General features: G+C 50.8%; 1 protein-coding gene across 9 annotated transcripts in view; it reads right to left on the bottom strand.

Moving 5' to 3' along the window:
* Positions 1 to 17,884, bottom strand: part of LOC142245626 (natural cytotoxicity triggering receptor 3 ligand 1-like) — a 140,342-nt gene that overhangs the window by 10,410 nt on the left and 112,048 nt on the right. The gene's annotated exons all lie outside the window — the stretch shown is intronic.

Genomic DNA, 17,884 nt, shown 5'->3' with positions numbered 1-17,884 from the left:
TAGGACTCCTCCAGGGAAGCTGTTACTACCCTGCTCCCCTCTCTCTGGCCCGTCTGCCGGCAGCGTGGCCTTGGTGGGATGGCTTCTGGCCCTGTCCCCTTATGGGCCTGGTGATTGCTGCTTGGCTCGAGCTCTGTGTAGTAGTGGTGAGGGCATAAAGTACCCCCCACCTGTAGGTTAAGCAGCTCTGGATGATTTGCTGCCTGTACTGGGGATCTGTTTCCCCTTGCGTGCTCGGATACCAGGATCTCCGTACTCAGCCACCCCTCTCTCTGGATGTCTTTCAGGCCGACCCACGGTACCCTTTCTCCCCCGCTTTCAGCTACTGCACTCCTCAGGACCCGTCTGACACGAGAGACCCTCTGCTCCCTTCCACCTCCAGCTCCACACCACCCTCACTTCCTCTCTGCCCTGCTTCCTAGCAACCAGCCTCTGAGCACACCCCTTGCTGGGAATTGAAAGTTAACCACTACTGGCTACCCAAGGGTCCCCTCTAGTGATGTGGGAGACCTGGTCACTATGTGTTTGTGTGTGCACCTCATCCTGGCCTTTGGAGATTACCTGGAGGCATTGTCCCCGAATGGGTGCAATACTCTGTGGTGCCTGACCGGGTCAGGGGCGCCACATTCCCCCTTAGTTATCATCAGCACGTCCTCGGGCTGCAAAGACAAGAGAAAAAGGTAAATACAAACTTTTCCCACGCAGGGGCAATTATTTTCATTTAAACATACCAGGTACCATTCCACCACCAACCACCCACATGTCCGAACCCCACCCAAAAACCTCCAGGAGGTAGGTTGCCGGTCCTTTTGGTGACCAGGGCTGGGCCATCACATTCCCCAGACCTTTCCTCCAATCTTCCTCTCCTGAGGAGAGTGGTGTAAGGTAGGCCCCATAAACAGGCGTACCCGCTTCCGAGTGTTGGAGGGCAGGCCCCATAAACAGGCGTGCCCCCTTGTTGGTGCAGAGCCATGCCCCTCAACAGGAAGACTCTGTGGTTGATACCAAGGAGGTAACTTTTTACAATGCAAAAGTTTGTGGTTAAAGCCAGTTCATAACCGGTGGTCCATTTTTTTTTTTTTAAAATGCACGTGAACTAGTGTAAAGAAAACATTTTAAAGAGGTCTCACAATAGTCCTTGTGGGCACATTTCACTTAAACGTTACTTAACTGTAAACAGGTTAAACATTACATTTCATACCGTCACTTTGAACTAAACTGTACTTTCTCTATAGCGTAATGGGAGCTGACCAAAGTTGCTGCGGGTTGATCTACGCAGTACTATACTGTCATCTGTCTGAGGTTGTGTCCTCCCACCCGATGTATGTGTCTCAATGTGAATAATGGGTGTACTAGGTATTGATACCAGTGCGTGGTCTTCTGCTTCAGCTACATTTGGCTCTTCCAGGTTCTGAACAGGTTCTTCTGGTTCTCTTACTTCTCTAGATTGAGGGAATGTAATGACTGGAATAACTACTGCTCCATTGTATTGAGGCCAACTTGCTGGGAAATCTCCAAGTACAGTATGGATCATCTTTTCTTTTGGTTCTTGAACTGGCAAAGGGTTGGGAATTTCTTCAGGGGTTCTTAGTTGTTCAGGACATTTCTTTAGGCGATCTCTAGAAACGACAGCTGTTGTTTTTCCTCCATCCTTGCTGATACGGCATGTCTTTTCATTGCTAAGCGTCGATGGTAACACAGTATAGGGTTCTTCTTCCCAGTGATTGTCAAGTTTATGATGTCTTCTCTTTCTCTTGAGAACTATATCTCCTGGCATCAAAGGAACAGCAGGTGCTTTTCGATTGTAGGCCTTTTCTTGTTTCTCACGCTGCTGAGTCAGGCTTCGCTCCACACACTCTTGTACTTTCTTGTATTGGGCTTGGCGGTTGGAATCCCAATCAGCACCTTGTTGATGGTCTTCAGGGGTCTCAACTCCCATTTTCAGATCTACTGGCAATCTCCCTGGTCTGGCCCTCATCAGGTATGCCGGTGTGCAGTTCGTGGAACTCACAGGGATGTTGTTATACATGTCCACTAGATCGGGCAGTTTTTCCGGCCACCGACTTCGTTCTTCTAATGGGAGAGTCTTCAGAAGGTCGAGAATGATGTGGTTCATTTTCTCACACATGCCATTGGTCTGAGGATGGTAAGGTGTGGTACGGATCTTCTTGCAGCCGTAAAGGTTACAAAACTCCTTAAACACTTCAGCTTCAAAGGCTGGTCCTTGGTCAGTGAGCACTTGGTCTGGATAGCCATGTGGTCGACAGAAATGTGTCTGGAACGCTTTGGCTGCAGTCTGACCGGTCAAGTCCTTGACTGGTACTACCACCAGGAATCTGGAGTAGTGGTCAACCATAGTGAGAGCGTAGTTGTAGCCTTGTCTGCTGGGTGCCAACTTTACATGGTCCAGGGCCACGATCTCCAGGGGCCGTTTAGTTTGGATTGGCTGGAGTGGTGCTCTCTGGCTGGGCTGGTCTTTTCTTCTAAGATTGCAGGGCCCGCAGTTTCGACACCACTTCTCTAGGGCAGATCTCATGCCCACCCAGTAGAATCTTACTTTAAGTAGGGCCTCCAGTTTCTTCCAACCAAAGTGGCCTGCACCATTGTGATAGGCTTCCAGCACCATCCTCGTATCCTTCTGTGGTACAATCACTTGCCACACCTTCTCATGCGTCCTCGGGTCAATGATGCTCCTGTAAAGTTTGTCTTGATAGATGAATAATCGACCCCTCTCCTTCCATAGGTACTGTGCCTCAGGTGGGGCTCCTTTGTCAAGGCTGGCGCCAGGCTGGTTGATCAGTTTCTTTACCAAGCCTACCGCTGGATCATTTTCCTGGGTCTCCTTCCAATTGTAGTGAGGTAGTGGGTTCAGGGTCACCTCTTGGCGGTTGGCACGCAACTGCCGACACTGCTTTGCTCCATGGCGATGGAACGCTGGCAGCTCAATCTGTTCAAGATCATCTACATCTTCACCCTCGTCTGCTAGGTGAGGCATCCTGGACAGAGCATCTGCGTTGCCGTTCTTGCGGCCAGCTCGATACTTGACAGTAAAGTCATAGTTCGCCAGTCGGGCTACCCAACGCTGCTCCATGGCACCCAATTTAGCAGTATCCAAGTGGGTCAGGGGATTGTTGTCCGTGAAGACAGTGAATTTGGTGGCTGCCAGGTAGTGCTTGAACCGCTCTGTGATAGCCCATACCATGGCCAGGAACTCTAGCTTAAATGAGCTATAATTTTCTGGGTTTCTTTCAGTAGGCCTGAGCTTCCTGCTGGCGTAAGCAATCACACGCTCTTTGCCTTCCTGCACCTGTGAAAGCACTGCTCCCAGTCCCACATTACTGGCATCTGTATACAGTACAAATGGTAGACTGTAGTCAGGGTAGGCTAGGATCTCTTCACCCGTCAAGGCCCCTTTCATTTGTCTGAAGGAGTGTTCTTCTGCTTCTCCCCAGTGAAATGGCGGGCCGGAGGTCTTTCCTTTCTTCTTTGGGTGGCCTACCAGGAGCTCTTGCAAAGGCGCTGCCATTTTCGTGTAGCCCTTGATGAACCTTCTGTAGTAGCCTACCAAGCCAAGGAACTGGCGTACCTCCCGGACGGTAGTAGGTGTGGGCCATTCCTGGATGGCTGTGACCTTCTCTGGGTCCGGTGCTACTCCTTCTGCACTGACCACGTGACCTAGGTACTGGACCTTTGGCTTCAGTAGATGGCACTTGGATGGTTTCAGCTTCATTCCATATCGGGATAGCGCTTCAAAGACTTCAGCCAGGTGTTTCAGGTGGTCCTCGTAGGTCTTGGAGTACACGATGACATCATCCAGGTAGAGCAGGACGGTCTCAAAGTTGAGGTGCCCTAGGCAGCATTCCATAAGCCTCTGGAAGGTCCCGGGGGCATTGCAGAGTCCAAATGGCATGCTGTTGAACTCACAGAGGCCCATTGGGGTGGTGAAGGCCGTCTTCTCCCGATCTTCCTCTGCTACAGATACTTGCCAGTAGCCACTAGTAAGATCTAGGGTAGAAAAGTAGTTGGAGGTTTTTAAGGCAGCGAGGGATTCCTCTATCCTTGGCAACGGGTAGGCATCCTTGTGTGTTATCTGATTTATCCGTCTGTAATCCACACACATCCTCATCGTGCCATCCTTCTTCCTCACCAGGACTAGGGGAGCTGCCCAGGGGCTGCAACTGTCCCTTATGACTCCTGCCTCCTTCATGTCCTTCAGCATGTCCTTTGTGCGCTGGTAATGGGCTGGTGGAATAGGCCTATGTCTTTCCTTAATGGGAGGATGACTGCCTGTGGGTATGTGATGTTGCACCCCTTTGATCCTACCAAAGTCTAGTGGGTTCTTACTAAAGACCTGCTCGTATTCCCGCACGACCCTGTAAACCCCATGTTTCCGGTAGACGGGTGTAGAGTCAGTCCCCACGTGTAGTTTCTGGCACCAGTCCTCTAACTGCTTTTGGGAGGTCTCATCCTCTGTTGAGTCAGCTTGTGTCAGGGGACCTACAGGTGTTATGGCGTCATCTGAGCATGTAAACAGTTTGGCTATGGTAGCGTACCTTGGTAGTCTGGCTTCCTCCTCCCCACAGTTCAACACTCGTACAGGCACTCGTCCCTTGTGTACATCAACTACCCCCCTGGCTGTCAGAATCGTGGGCCAGTGGTCTGAATGAGTGGGCTCTAGTACAGCCTGGTAATCTTGTCCTCTGAGACCTACCGCTGCTCTACACCACATCATCATTTCACTCCGTGGGGGTATCACAATGGGGTTAGCATCCATCACCCGTACACTACCAATCTCACCGCCAGTCTGTTTTACCTGTTGCTTCCTCAGAATGATTCGGATCTCTTTTTGCAAGGCTCTTTGCGACCTGCCCTCAGCACCTTCAACAATCTGGTGAAGCAACAACAACACTTCCCCTAGGCAATTTTCTATGACATTAGTGCCTAAAATCATTTGCGGGTTCCTTTCTCTAATATCAGTGTCCACAACAATCAGTCCTTGTCCCTTCATTTCCTGCCTTCCCACCTTTATGGTTACCTCCTTGACCCCAATCTGGTCTATAGGTTGTCCGTTGGCAGCATAGATGGTGAGGGAGGGGTCCGGTGGTCGGAGATCGTCGTCCGACCAAAACCTACGATACAGGACATACGGGATCGTGGTTACCTGAGAGCCGGTGTCCAATAATGCCGGGGTAGGGATCCCATCCAGGACGATGGACAGGACAGGACGTCCACCCACGTACTGATCACGGCAGCGACCTGGGCCTGATCTTCTTAATCCTGAGGACTGGCCCTCGGCCCCAGGTTTGGCTCGTTTAAAGGGCAAGCCCTTGCATAGTGACCTGCCTCCTGGCAACGACGACAGATGGGTTGTCCAGATGAGTCATAGCGATCACTGCTCCTGCCTCGGGTTGCAGGACCTCTTCTCCTCCGCATCCACGGGACGTCCTCTGGGCTGTCAGCTAGCAGGATCCGATGAGGGACTTTGGTGTCTGAGGGCAACTGCATTGCTTTCAGGATTTGTGCGACGTCCTTAGTGAGCTGTTGCACCTGGGAGGATAGTGTATTTATGGTCTCTGCTGGCGTGTTGAGTCCTTTTGCAGTTATCAGGGCCTGCGAGGAGGATTCCGCTCCTGCAGCCGTGGAACTGGCAGGCCATGCTGGTGCGACGGGGTCTGTGTCCACAGGAGGTTGGAGTGCTTTCACTGCCCTGTCTTTCAAAATGGCAAAGTCCACGTCAGGGTGTTCCAGGGACCACAGCTTCATCTGCTTCCCATCCTCAGGAGAGCGCAGGCCCCGCAAGAATTGTTCCTTCATCATCCGGTTTCCTTCCTGATCACTGACAGGGTCCACCAGCTTGAGAGCCCGTAGTGCAGCCTGCAGCCTGAGGGCATAGTCTCTTATACTATCTTGGGGCTTCTGACGGCAGTTATAGAAGTCCGTCCTCAGCTCTCCCTCTGTGCGGTGTTCAAAAGCAGCTGCTAGTTTGGCAAAGATGGTCTCAACAGAGCCCCGGTCATCATTGGTCCAGGACTCAGCTTCCAATTCTGCTGCTCCAGTCAATTGTCCCAGCACCACAGCGGCCCTCTGCTTACCAGTCATCGCGTGCATGTCTAGCAGGGTGTTGATCTTCTTCTTAAACCCGGTCAGCGTGTCTATTTTACCGGCGTATTGGGGCAGCCATTGCGCTCCTGGGACATACAGTAAGGAAACTGGCATTATGGGGGAGACTTCGGCCGGCGCGGTTGCGACCGCGGCACCGGCACCGGGCGCTGCTGCGTCCAGCGCGACGGGGGCTGGCATCGCTTGGGCTGCGTCGCCCTGACCAGGGGCATTACCTCCTGCAGCGTCCATTTTTCTTCAAAAATCTGCGCGCTCCCTTTCCACTTCCTGGGTCAGTACGCTCTCTGAATTGTGGGGATTCTGGGGCGGCCACACCTCTTCGTGGGCGGTGCTCTTCTCCCTCGCGCGGGCTGCAGCGCGCGCTTCTGAAGATGGCAATATGGCGGCGGTTCAATTTTTGCGGTCGGACCTCTGAGGCGCACGGTCACCTGTCTGAACAGGTCTAGTCCAAATCCTGTTCGTGACGCCAGATCTGTGGAGCCCTACAGGTGCGGTGCAGCAGTGTATTACCCTTAGGGACTCCACGGGATGGGACGGTCTGGTCACAGGTAGGGAACCTTCGTTTTGGGATACGTCGTGACGCCACTCTCAGAATTGCGGTCAGTGCGGACCGCCACTGCAGGTTAAGGGATGCCTGGGGCTGATGGTGGGTGCAGTAGGTTGTAATAGCCTCCTGAGAGTAAGGCAAGCCCCAGGTCCCTGTGTATGTGGGTGGGACCACAGGTCGCAGAATGACTCAAACACAGTCCAAGAAGTCTTTTAACGTGTTTACTCACTGTTTAGAGGTCACGGTGAGATGCCCGGGCGACACTGTGATAACCAGGTGGAACCAGGAATTCCAGGAGGCCGTTCTGAGGGTAGCTGTCCGCTCGCCCTCCTTGCACTCTTTTTGTTTGGGAGGATCCCTTGCTTGAAGCGTGGTAGGACTCCTCCAGGGAAGCTGTTACTACCCTGCTCCCCTCTCTCTGGCCCGTCTGCCGGCAGCGTGGCCTTGGTGGGATGGCTTCTGGCCCTGTCCCCTTATGGGCCTGGTGATTGCTGCTTGGCTCGAGCTCTGTGTAGTAGTGGTGAGGGCATAAAGTACCCCCCACCTGTAGGTTAAGCAGCTCTGGATGATTTGCTGCCTGTACTGGGGATCTGTTTCCCCTTGCGTGCTCGGATACCAGGATCTCCGTACTCAGCCACCCTTCTCTCTGGATGTCTTTCAGGCCGACCCACGGTACCCTTTCTCCCCCGCTTTCAGCTACTGCACTCCTCAGGACCCGTTTGACACGAGAGACCCTCTGCTCCCTTCCACCTCCAGCTCCACACCACCCTCACTTCCTCTCTGCCCTGCTTCCTAGCAACCAGCCTCTGAGCACACCCCTTGCTGGGAATTGAAAGTTAACCCCTACTGGCTACCCAAGGGTCCCCTCTAGTGATGTGGGAGACCTGGTCACTATGTGTTTGTGTGTGCACCTCATCCTGGCCTTTGGAGATTACCTGGAGGCATTGTCCCCGAATGGGTGCAATACTCTGTGGTGCCTGACCGGGTCAGGGGCGCCACATTGTTACCAGATGTACCTCAGCAGCAAGACCTAAATAGGTACTGGCCAGAAGACAGGGTCCCTATTCTAATGCATGGGGGAGAAAACAAACCGATTACAGGGGTTAGCGCGGTGAACCCCACGCGTATCGCCACTAGGGGTGTGGCTTCATCAGGGGAAGTCAGCCAATGAAAGATAAGGTTCAATACCAATAATGAAATAGTCTTTTCCACATGGGGTAGGTTTGATACTAATTCACCACTGATGTAAATATATGTATTGAATTCCATGCTACAAAACAGTGGTCTGCAGTGGTACCAACTTTTTGATGAATTTTCAGACCTGATCCAGGCTTTACAGTGACCAATACAGGATAATGCATGTGAAAAGAGGATATTGAATGTAAAATCCTCAGTGGGGCCTTAACTATTATATATGAGAAAACTGCTACTTGACACATAACAGTGATATTCATGTTGGGGTTCAGTAACTAGACCCTATTTGGGCATTTGTTTTAAATGTTTTTAATGTTTCAATGAGTGTTTCCCTTTGTACATTAATCCTTGTGCTCTGTGTTCGATTGTCCCTTGAGCCATTATTTTGTACACTTATAAGATAATAAAGTTTTTTCAAATTCCTAAAAAAAAACATTTCTTCTGGTGATCCCTATTGTGGCATACTCTTTTTCTTTGTTAGTTTATAAGGGAAACACTTGGTGTCAGGTTCCCTTTAAGTTTAGTGTCTAAAGGGTCTTTCTCACATAGAGAGATCGCTGCTGAGTCCCAGGTTTTGTGACATACCAGTGACCTCATCAGCGATCTCGCTGTGTGTGACACTGAGCAGCGACCTGGCCCCTGCTGTGAAATCGCTGATCGTTACACACTGCTCTGGTTCATTTTTTGCTCGTTGGTCTCCCACTATGCAGCACGCATCGGCGTGTTTGACGTCAGGAGACCAACGAGCACCGACTCTGTGTAAGCAGCGTACGCTGGTAACCAGGGTAAATATCGGGTAACTAAGCAAAGTGCTTTGCTTGGTTACCCGATATTTACCCTGGTTACCAGCGTACACCACTTATCGCTGGCTCCCTGCACACGTAGCCTAGGTAAATATCGGGTAACTAAGCAAAGCGCTTTGCTTAGTAACCCAATGTGTACCCTAGCTACGTATACAGTGAGCTAGCGCGGGCAGCCTGTAAGCGGTGTACGCTGGTAACCAGGGTAAATATCGGGTAACCAAGCAAAGTGCTTTGCTTAGTTACCCGATATTTACCCTGGTTACCAAGCGCAGCATCAATACGAGTCGCTGGTGGCTGGTGGCTGGCCGCTGGTGAGATCTGACTGTTTGACAGCTCACCAGCGACCCTGTACCGACGTACCAGCAATCCTGACCAGGTCGTATCGTGGTCAGAATCTCTGGTATGTTGTTTAGTGTGACGGTACCCTTAGGAGAGGATATAGCCTAATGGTTAAGCCAACACTATATTAAACCTTGTGTCTGCCTCCAAACTCAGGGCTATCTCCTCCAGTGGTATTAGCAACAAAAATATGAGTAAGTTGACAAAGTATCACGATTTCTCACCATAAATAGTTTCACAGGGAAACGTCTTCTCGTCCTTATGTTGACTACAAACCCCTCTAAAGATGAAGGTCACAGCTGTATGTCTCTCCATATGGTGGATGAAGCTCAGTGATGATGACTACTGATATGATGTGATTACATAGGATGTATCTTCACAGGTGTCTCTAGAGGGAGGCTGGCGGGGCATGTGCCCAGGGCGCAGTTACAGGGGGGCGCCGTTCGGCTGCCTTGATGCAGCGGTCTCAGAGTCTCCCCGGAGGCTGTGTCTTGGTGCCCTCCGTAGTGGGAACCGGATATTCTGAGTCCCGGCTGTAAGTTGACTCAGAGAAAGTGCAGCACGTGATTCCCTGAGACCAACTGTACTTTTGTGTCCCAGACGCCAGTGCAATTCAACCCTATGACTGCCAGCACTTCCGGGTCAGGGTGACATCATCTGAGCAGTCCCAGCCCCAAGCGCATCGCCCTTATTCTGGCCTGGAAGAAAGCCACTAATGTGGCGATATGCGTGACACTGGGACTGCTTCTGCCCCTATTCACCAGCAGCTTGTGCTATTTCTACAGCTTGTCTTGGTCATTGCACAAGTAATTGTGTGTTTTATTGTTTTTTTCTAATTCCTTTGTCTCTATCTTCAGGTAGAGCCATGTGTTCCTGGTGCTATTCTGTTTTACACACTACTCATTTGTCACAGTATCTATGGTTTGAACCTTACTATAGCGCGGTTTGGGTTTTATTCCAGCCTTCACTGCTAATTGGGGAGTATGGCAGGGTTTACCTGATCCAGCGTAGCGATTTCTAGGGTTTGGTGTGTTCTCATATTACATTTAGGCTATGTGCGCACGTTGCCGAAAAATCAGTGCACACACTGCGTTTGTAAACGCAGCGTTTTGGATGCCCAAAATCTCTGCGGAAAAAAAAGCAGCATGTCACTTCTTTTGTGCGTTGTAGCTGCGTTCTCCACCCTTTGAAATCAATGATGTGGGTCAAAACGCAACCAAAATGCACTTGGACTGCATTTTTGTTGCGTTCCGCATGCTTTTTTGACAAGCAAAATGCAGGTCTTTTCAGTCTCTGTCAATGTCGGTCAATCTAGGTCTGTGGATGTCGGTGAATCTCCCTCTGTCTGTCGGTCTCTTTCTCTGTCAGTTGGTCGCTCTGTCTGTGTCTCTCTCTCTTGTCTCTCTCTCTCTGTCCCTCTCTCTCTCCGTTGGTCTAGTCTCTCCCCCTCTCTCATACTCACCGATCACCGGCGCGGCGCTGCACAGCGTTCACACTGCTCCGGCGGCTTTTCCTCTTTTGAAAAAGCCAGCCGCTCATTATTCAATATGGTATTCCCTGCTTTCCCCGCCCACCAGCGCCTATGATTGGTTGCAGTCAGACACGCCCCCAGCTGAGTGACAGCTGTCTCACTGCAACCAATCACAGCCGCAGGTGGGTGGGTCTATATCGTGCAGTAAAATAAATAAATAAATAATTAAAAAAAAACGACGTGCGGTCCCCCCCAATTTTGATACCAGCCAGGGTAAAGCCACACTGCTGAAGGCTGGTATTCTCAGGATGGGTAGCTCCACATTATGGGGAGCCCCCCAGCCTAACAATATCAGCCAGGAGCTGCCCGGAATTGCCGCATCCATTAGATGCGACAGTCATGGGACTTTACCCGGCTCATCCTGAATTGCCCTGGTGCGGTGGCAATCGGGGTAATAAGGGGTTAATCATGGCAGGCATCTCCCCGAGATACCTTCCATGATTAACCTGTAAGTTAAAGAAAATAAACACACACAGCAAAAAAATCCTTTATTTGGAATAAAAGACAAAAAAAAAAACACCCTCTTTCACCACTTTATTAAAACCCTCAAATACCCCTCCAGTTCCAACGTAATCCACACGAGGTCGCACGACGCGCTCAGCTCTGCTACATGAAGCTGACAAGAGTGGTCACATACCATGACCGCTCTCTATCTGCTCCACGCAGCAACTGAAGTGAGCCGCGCAATCAGCGATGAAGTCAAAGGTGAGTTGAGGTCTCGGGTGGAGGACTCCAGCTGGATTCCGGTAACCTGAGTAACGGCAGCGCTAATTGCGCTGCTAACTTCAGTCACTCAGGGGATTAGCGGTCACCGGTGAGTCCTTCACGGGTGACCGCTAATCAGGACGCCACACACAGACAGAGCCGCGGTATGACAATGAAGTTGGGTGAAGTTCACCCGAGTTCATTCTCATCGCCCGACTCTGTCTGTGTCTGCTGTCAGCCGGCATGTAGCAGAGCTGAGTTGCCGGGGGACCGCACTGTCAAAAATGCATGCAAAACGAATGCAAAATGCATGAAAAAGCATCCAAAATGCATGCGTTGTGGATGCATTTTTTTTTACAAACGCAGTGTCCAGTCTGCCAGAGGGTGCTTTCTTTTCTGCACTGCAGAGAACGCAACGTGCGCACATAGCCTTACTGTCACTGTTCAGCATTGAAGGGTCTTTTGTATTTACTACCGGAAGTTTAGGAATTTTTCCAGCTGTTATTCTGGTGATGTCATTGTTGCATATTTTTATATATATACACACTATATATATATATATATATATATATATATATATATATAGATATAGATAGAGAGAGTTCAGATCGTTAGCAGTCTATACATTTTTTTTAATGTTTTTAAATTGTGACTGGTGCAATTTTTGTATTTTTTGACTGTTGTAATTGTTATATGCACTAATTACAGTATATCGTGATCTCCCGTTTTTGGCACAACCTTTTCCTGCCAGCCCCACATTTTTTGTGCAGAGGTGATCACTGGGGTGAAACAGGTGCCCTCCATCATTTTCTAGTGTGGGATGTGTACCGCCCCACGGGCTCGGCTGTGACCGCCGAGCCGCTCGGATCCGTGCTCGCACTGCGGGTGGTGGCTCAAGCCTCTCACGGACCCGGGGGTCACGTCGCTCTGCAAGGGAGTTGGCGCTACACGCGGGGATTTGGGGTGTTTGATTTGAAAGGATAGTTCGTGACACCACCCACGGGTTGTGGTGATTGTAGACACCACCGCTGCGATGAAGGTGTAGGGGCCCCCGGGAGCGGTGTAGTGGCGCAGCTAGTTGTTGACCCCTCCGTGGGTAGGGGATGTTGGTCCCGGGGTCCGGTGGGCCGGGGCCCGGGTGCAGGGTGTAGGGTTGCGGTGCAGCACGGTGCAGTGCCTGATGGCACTGGTGTACTCATTCTGACACAAGATACTGGAGTAACTGGTAAACCAAATGGAGTGATGAACGGGGCCCGCAGCCGGCTGCAGCTTTTCCGAGGTTAGGGTGGTAATGTCTGCTTTTTCTCCTGCACCTCTGTGTATGAATCTTGACTCCTGTGCCTAAGCACCGGTAGTCCGCTCCCCGACGTATATCTGTCGTAGGAGCCCGTTTGCCCACAGACGCTGGCCCTTTGGATCTCTTGCCCGTGGTGGTGGCACTTATCCGGAATGGTTGGGCTGTTGCCTTCAATCGGGACTTAGGTGGGAATGAACCCCTGAGGTCCAGACCGCAATCAGTTAATTCGACTATGGTGGTGGCTTCTAGCCTAGTTCGGGGTCTAAGTACTCTGCCTGGTGCTCCGGTATCCAGTTGGCTCCCCGGTTCGGTTCCGGCGGGCCACTACCCTGTCCCGGTCCCTTACGGTTCCACCGGTCGGCCGGACGGCCACTACCATCTGCCTCCTTGCCGATAGTGACTGGGCTCCAACCCAGCCACCAGAGTAGTCTTTGGCAGGCCTGAGCACACGTCTGCTTCTGGACACAACCTTCCTCTTTCACTGTCCAAACCCCTTCTCTAATCTGAACTACAACTTGAACTAGACTCCTAGGTTCCCGCCTCCAGGCCAGTGAACTCCTTGGTGGGTGGAGCCAACCGCCTGGCTCCACCCCCCTGGTGTGGACATCAAACCTGGAGGGTGGCGACAAGGCTTTTAGTTTGACTAGTGTTACCTAACTGGGAAGGGGGGTGTAGTGTTGTTGTGTCTACCTGGGACGACCTGGATAGTCCAGGGCGTCACAGAAGTATATAGGGACACAATAGGGGGGCAGAGGATGAGGGAAGGAAGGTATATGTATAGATGGCAAAAGAAAATGAGAGTGGGTGGGGAGGGGGGATGTATTTAAACACAGTATGGGAAGCAAAAAGGAATGTATACAGACAGTGTAGCGCCCCACGGGGCTTAAAGAGTTAGAATTGTTTAAGTCCGTACCTTTGTCACTCGTTGCCGGGCCGGCGATGCAGATCCTCTGCGACGTCACCGGTGGCGTGGCCCAGTTCCGTTGCCCCGAGGCGTACAGTATGGGGAAAAGTATTGGGGGATGGAGTGGTCATGACTAGAGTTGAGCGATGTTCGAGGTTCGCCAATTTCATGTTCGAGTGATTTTGGGGGAGGGGGGCTCAAGATCGAACGCGAACGCGAGCTTTATGCTAAAAGCTCGATAGCTCGAGTTACGTTCGAGAACGGTTCGATCAGCAAAAAGCCTAGCTAGTTACTAGCTGGCTTTTCACTGTAATTGTGAGTCACTGTGATTCACGCTATTATCTAATTTCAGCGTATAGTATGCGGGGACGGCGCATTTAGATCAGTGCTGCTGGGATAATGGCAATCGCCATTTTTTTTTTCCCTAAGCGCGCGTGTAGTGTGGCAGACCAGCATGTCAGCCAATCCCAGACACACACACAGCTAAGTGGTCTTTTTTGCCAGACAAGCAAGGGCATGTGTCATAGGCTGTCCATATATATGCACACCAGTGACTATGCAAGGGGAATACATGTAATAGCAGAAACTGCTGTGTGAATACTGACATGAAAAAATAGGCTGTCCATGTTACATGTCCTTGCATTATAAATACGGCCATTTTCCCTCACGGCGCCATAATCTGCCTTCTGCGTGTAGGTGACAGTCACCGCTCACGCAGCTCCTGTCGCCGCACCGGCTGTGTACGCTATACACACAGCGCTCTACAGATTAGGGACAGAATTTTATTTCAGCCCTTTTCAGGGCTCATTTCCTTGGGCTCAGAGCCATAGGTGACAGTCAGGTCCGTGGAAACGCTGTATTCAGCTTCAGATAACAGCGTCTGTGTACCTAATCTCAGCGAATTCCCTGCTGCATTTCACCATTAGGAGGGATAGAAAGTGAGGCTTCCTTTCATGTCCACTGACCCAGAGAACCCGGCCACTGTACCCACCTGCCCACTTTTGCCACGCTATTTTTATAGCAAACAGTGCTGAACATAAGTGACATCCAAAAAGTGGCTGCTATACTAATTTTGTGTCCCACTGGTGCCAAGCATTTTCCAGCACCTCTGCATTAAACCCTCATGCACATTTTGCTACGCTATTTTTATAGCAAACAGTGCTGCCAGTTTTAGGGCCATAGGTTGCATTGTCAGGGATAGTCAGTGTTGGTTCTTCAGCTGTCAGTAAAGTTAGACCACCGCTGCAATCTATACCACCTCTCAATTTTTGCTACCACATTTTAAGTGACTAATCTTGTCGCTAACAAAATGAGTGGCAAAAGGACAGATGCTGGTGGAAAGGGGAACAGGCGGGTTGGAAAAGGAAAAAAGTTTGTGTCCGTGGGGAAGGTGGCAAAGCTACATTAACATCTGCTGAAGATAAGCCATCTTCCAGCAAAAGTAAGATGTCTACTACTTTCGGTGGACAATCCGATGTGCTCCCTTTTTTACGGACCCGAACAACTGGAACAAAGGTAGATGATGCACAAAAAAAGAACATGCTTGAATGGATCTCAAGTGCTCCAACAAGTGCCCTCTCCTCCACCTCAACTATTACATAAAAAAAAACCCCAGTCCTCTGAGTTGTCATCCCAATCACACTTGCTTTCTCCCAGCTATCAAGTCTCCACCCACCCTGCACAGTATGGTGTACCAGAGAAGGCTGAGTCTGCAGAGCTGTTCAGTCACACTATAGCCTGGGAATCAGAGGTCTGCTCCCAAGCTACAGTGAGTACAGACCAGGAAATGGTCTGCAGTGATGCCCAGAAGTTTTGTGACTCAGATTCAGACCCTGATGATGACCAAGTTTCTGAGCATAATGTTAACTCTTATTCACAAACTGTAACACCTGTTGGTGGAGACAATGAGGAACATACTGATGACGATGAGACGCAGATACCAGATTGGGATGACAACTTAAATATTCGGTCAGGGCAGGAAGAGGCTAGGTCTGAGGGCGAGAGAAGTGCAAACACAACGCTTGATGATAAAGTTCTAGATCCCACCTACTGTCAACCCACAGTCAGGCACTTGAGGAGGCCAACAGAAGCGGTGGAGGAGGATGCAACTGACGACGAAGTTACCTTGCACCTTCCTGGACAGAGTCGGAGTACTGGTAGCACGTCTACAACTGCATCTTCAGCCACCATTTTGCCTCTGAGCACAAGTCGGGGTGGCTCTGCAGGTCACATGGGCTCTAAGCCTTGCCTAGCCTGGTCCTTTTTTGACCTTGCAAAGGATCTCCCAAATCATGTGATCTGTAAAATTTGTTGTGAATCTATAAGTAGAGGCAAAAAGCTCACCAGTTTCACAACTTCTTCCATAAATCGTCACATGAATACCAAGCATAATTCCCAGTGGGAAGCTCACTGTGCTGCAATGTGGCCTAGTGTAGCGGGCCAACCACCGCCTGCCCCTTCCAGTGCAACCGCGCGCTCTTCATCTTCTTTTACTGTGGGGACAGCTGTCACACCTGGTTTTCAACGCACACCTTCCACCACTGTAACCGCAACAGGCAGTTTGCTTGTTAGGTCGTCAGTTGGTTTGGAAGGGGAAACAAGTGCGTGTGTACAGCTCTCTCAGACATCGATAGCACCAACGTTGGATGAAGGCAACATCATGTCTACGCCTGCACTTTCCTCACAAACCTGCATTTTTCCAGGGACACCGTACTCACCACCATCTACACACAGCAGCCAGATCTCTGTCCCTCAGAAGTGGACAAATAAAACGCCATTTCCTCCGACCCATGACAAAGCTAAGAGGTTGACTTTATCCCTCTGTAAGCTCTTGGCTACCGAAATGTTGCCTTTCCGCCTGGTGGACACAAAGGATTTTCGAGACCTTTTGTCCATCGCAGTGCCCCAGTACCAGATGCCCAGTCGCCACTACTTCTCCAAGAAAGGTGTGCCTGCGCTACACCAGCATGTCGCACACAACATCACTGCTTCCTTGAGAAACTCTGTGTGTGAACGGGTGCATTTCACCACTGATACTTGGACCAGTAAGCATGGACAGGGGCGTTTTATGTCGCTGACTGGGCACTGGGTAACTATGGTGATAGATGGAGAAGGGACTGCTGAACAAGTCTTGCCGTCCTCACAACTTGTGCGTCAGTCCTCTGTATGTATAAGTTCCTCCAACACTTCTGCCTCCTCAACCTCCTCTGGGTCCTCCACCTCCACCCCAAGCCTGCCTGGTCAGGCCACCAGCGTTGTAACTGCGCACAAGGAATCACGCGCACCTCCTTACTATGCTGGCAGCAGAGCGCAACGGCATCAGGCGGTCTTTAGCTTGAAATGTCTTGGAAATAAGAGTCACACAGCGGCTGAGTTGTGGTCAACTCTGCTGTCCGAGTTTCATAAATGGTTGTCTCCACTCAACCTGCAGCCAGGTAAGGCCGTGTGCGACAATGCTGCAAACCTGGGTGCGGCCCTTCGCCTGGGCAAGGTGACACACGTGCCTTGTATGGCTCATGTGTTGAACCTTGTTGTCCAGCAATTTTTAACACACTATCCCGGCCTAGATGACCATCTGAACAGGGCACAAAAACTGTCTGCTCACTTCCGCCGTTCAACCTCCGCAGCTGAGCGACTTGCATCGCTCCAGAAGTCTTTTGGCCTGCCGATTTATCGCCTGAAATGCGATGTGCCGACACGCTGGAATTCGACTCTCCACATGTTACAGCGACTGTGGCAGCACCGCCGAGCACTAGTGCAATACGTCATGACGTATAGCCTGGGCCAATGAGATGCAGAGGTGGGGCAGATCACCCTGATGGAGTGGTCTCAGATCAAGGACCTATGCACCCTTCTGCACAGTTTCGACATGGCGACGAATATGTTTAGCGCTGACAATGCCATTATCAGCATGACAATTCCAGTAATTTACATGCTGGAGCACACGCTAAACACTATTCGGAGTCAGGGGGTGGTTCAACAGGAAGGGGATTAACTACAGGAGGATTCATATGCGCAAGGGATAACAACATCACCAAGGTCCAGACGTTCATAATCACCAAGGCGGCAGGCATGGGACCATGGGGGACAGGGATCAACAAAGGCGCATGGTAGCAGGCGAAATGTTGAGGAAGGTGCAGGAGAACATGATGAAATGGAGGACGAACTGTCCATGGACATGGAAGACTCAGCAGATGAGGGAGACCTTGGTCACATTTCAGTTGAAAGAGGTTGGGGGAGATGTCAGAGGAAGAAAGAACGGTTAGCACCTCTATGCCACAAACACAGCAAGGACTTGGTACGCATGGATGCGCAAGACACATGAGCGCTTTCTTGCTGCACTACCTCCAACATGACCCTCGGATTGTCAAAATTAGAAGTGATGATGACTACTGGGTTGCCACACTATTAGATCCCCGGTACAAGTCCAAATTTTGTGACATAA

The sequence above is a fragment of the Anomaloglossus baeobatrachus genome, chromosome 7, assembly GCF_048569485.1.
Source record: "Anomaloglossus baeobatrachus isolate aAnoBae1 chromosome 7, aAnoBae1.hap1, whole genome shotgun sequence".
In the NCBI taxonomy this organism is placed as follows: domain Eukaryota; kingdom Metazoa; phylum Chordata; class Amphibia; order Anura; family Aromobatidae; genus Anomaloglossus; species Anomaloglossus baeobatrachus.
This window is presented reverse-complemented; position numbering and strand designations above follow the sequence as displayed.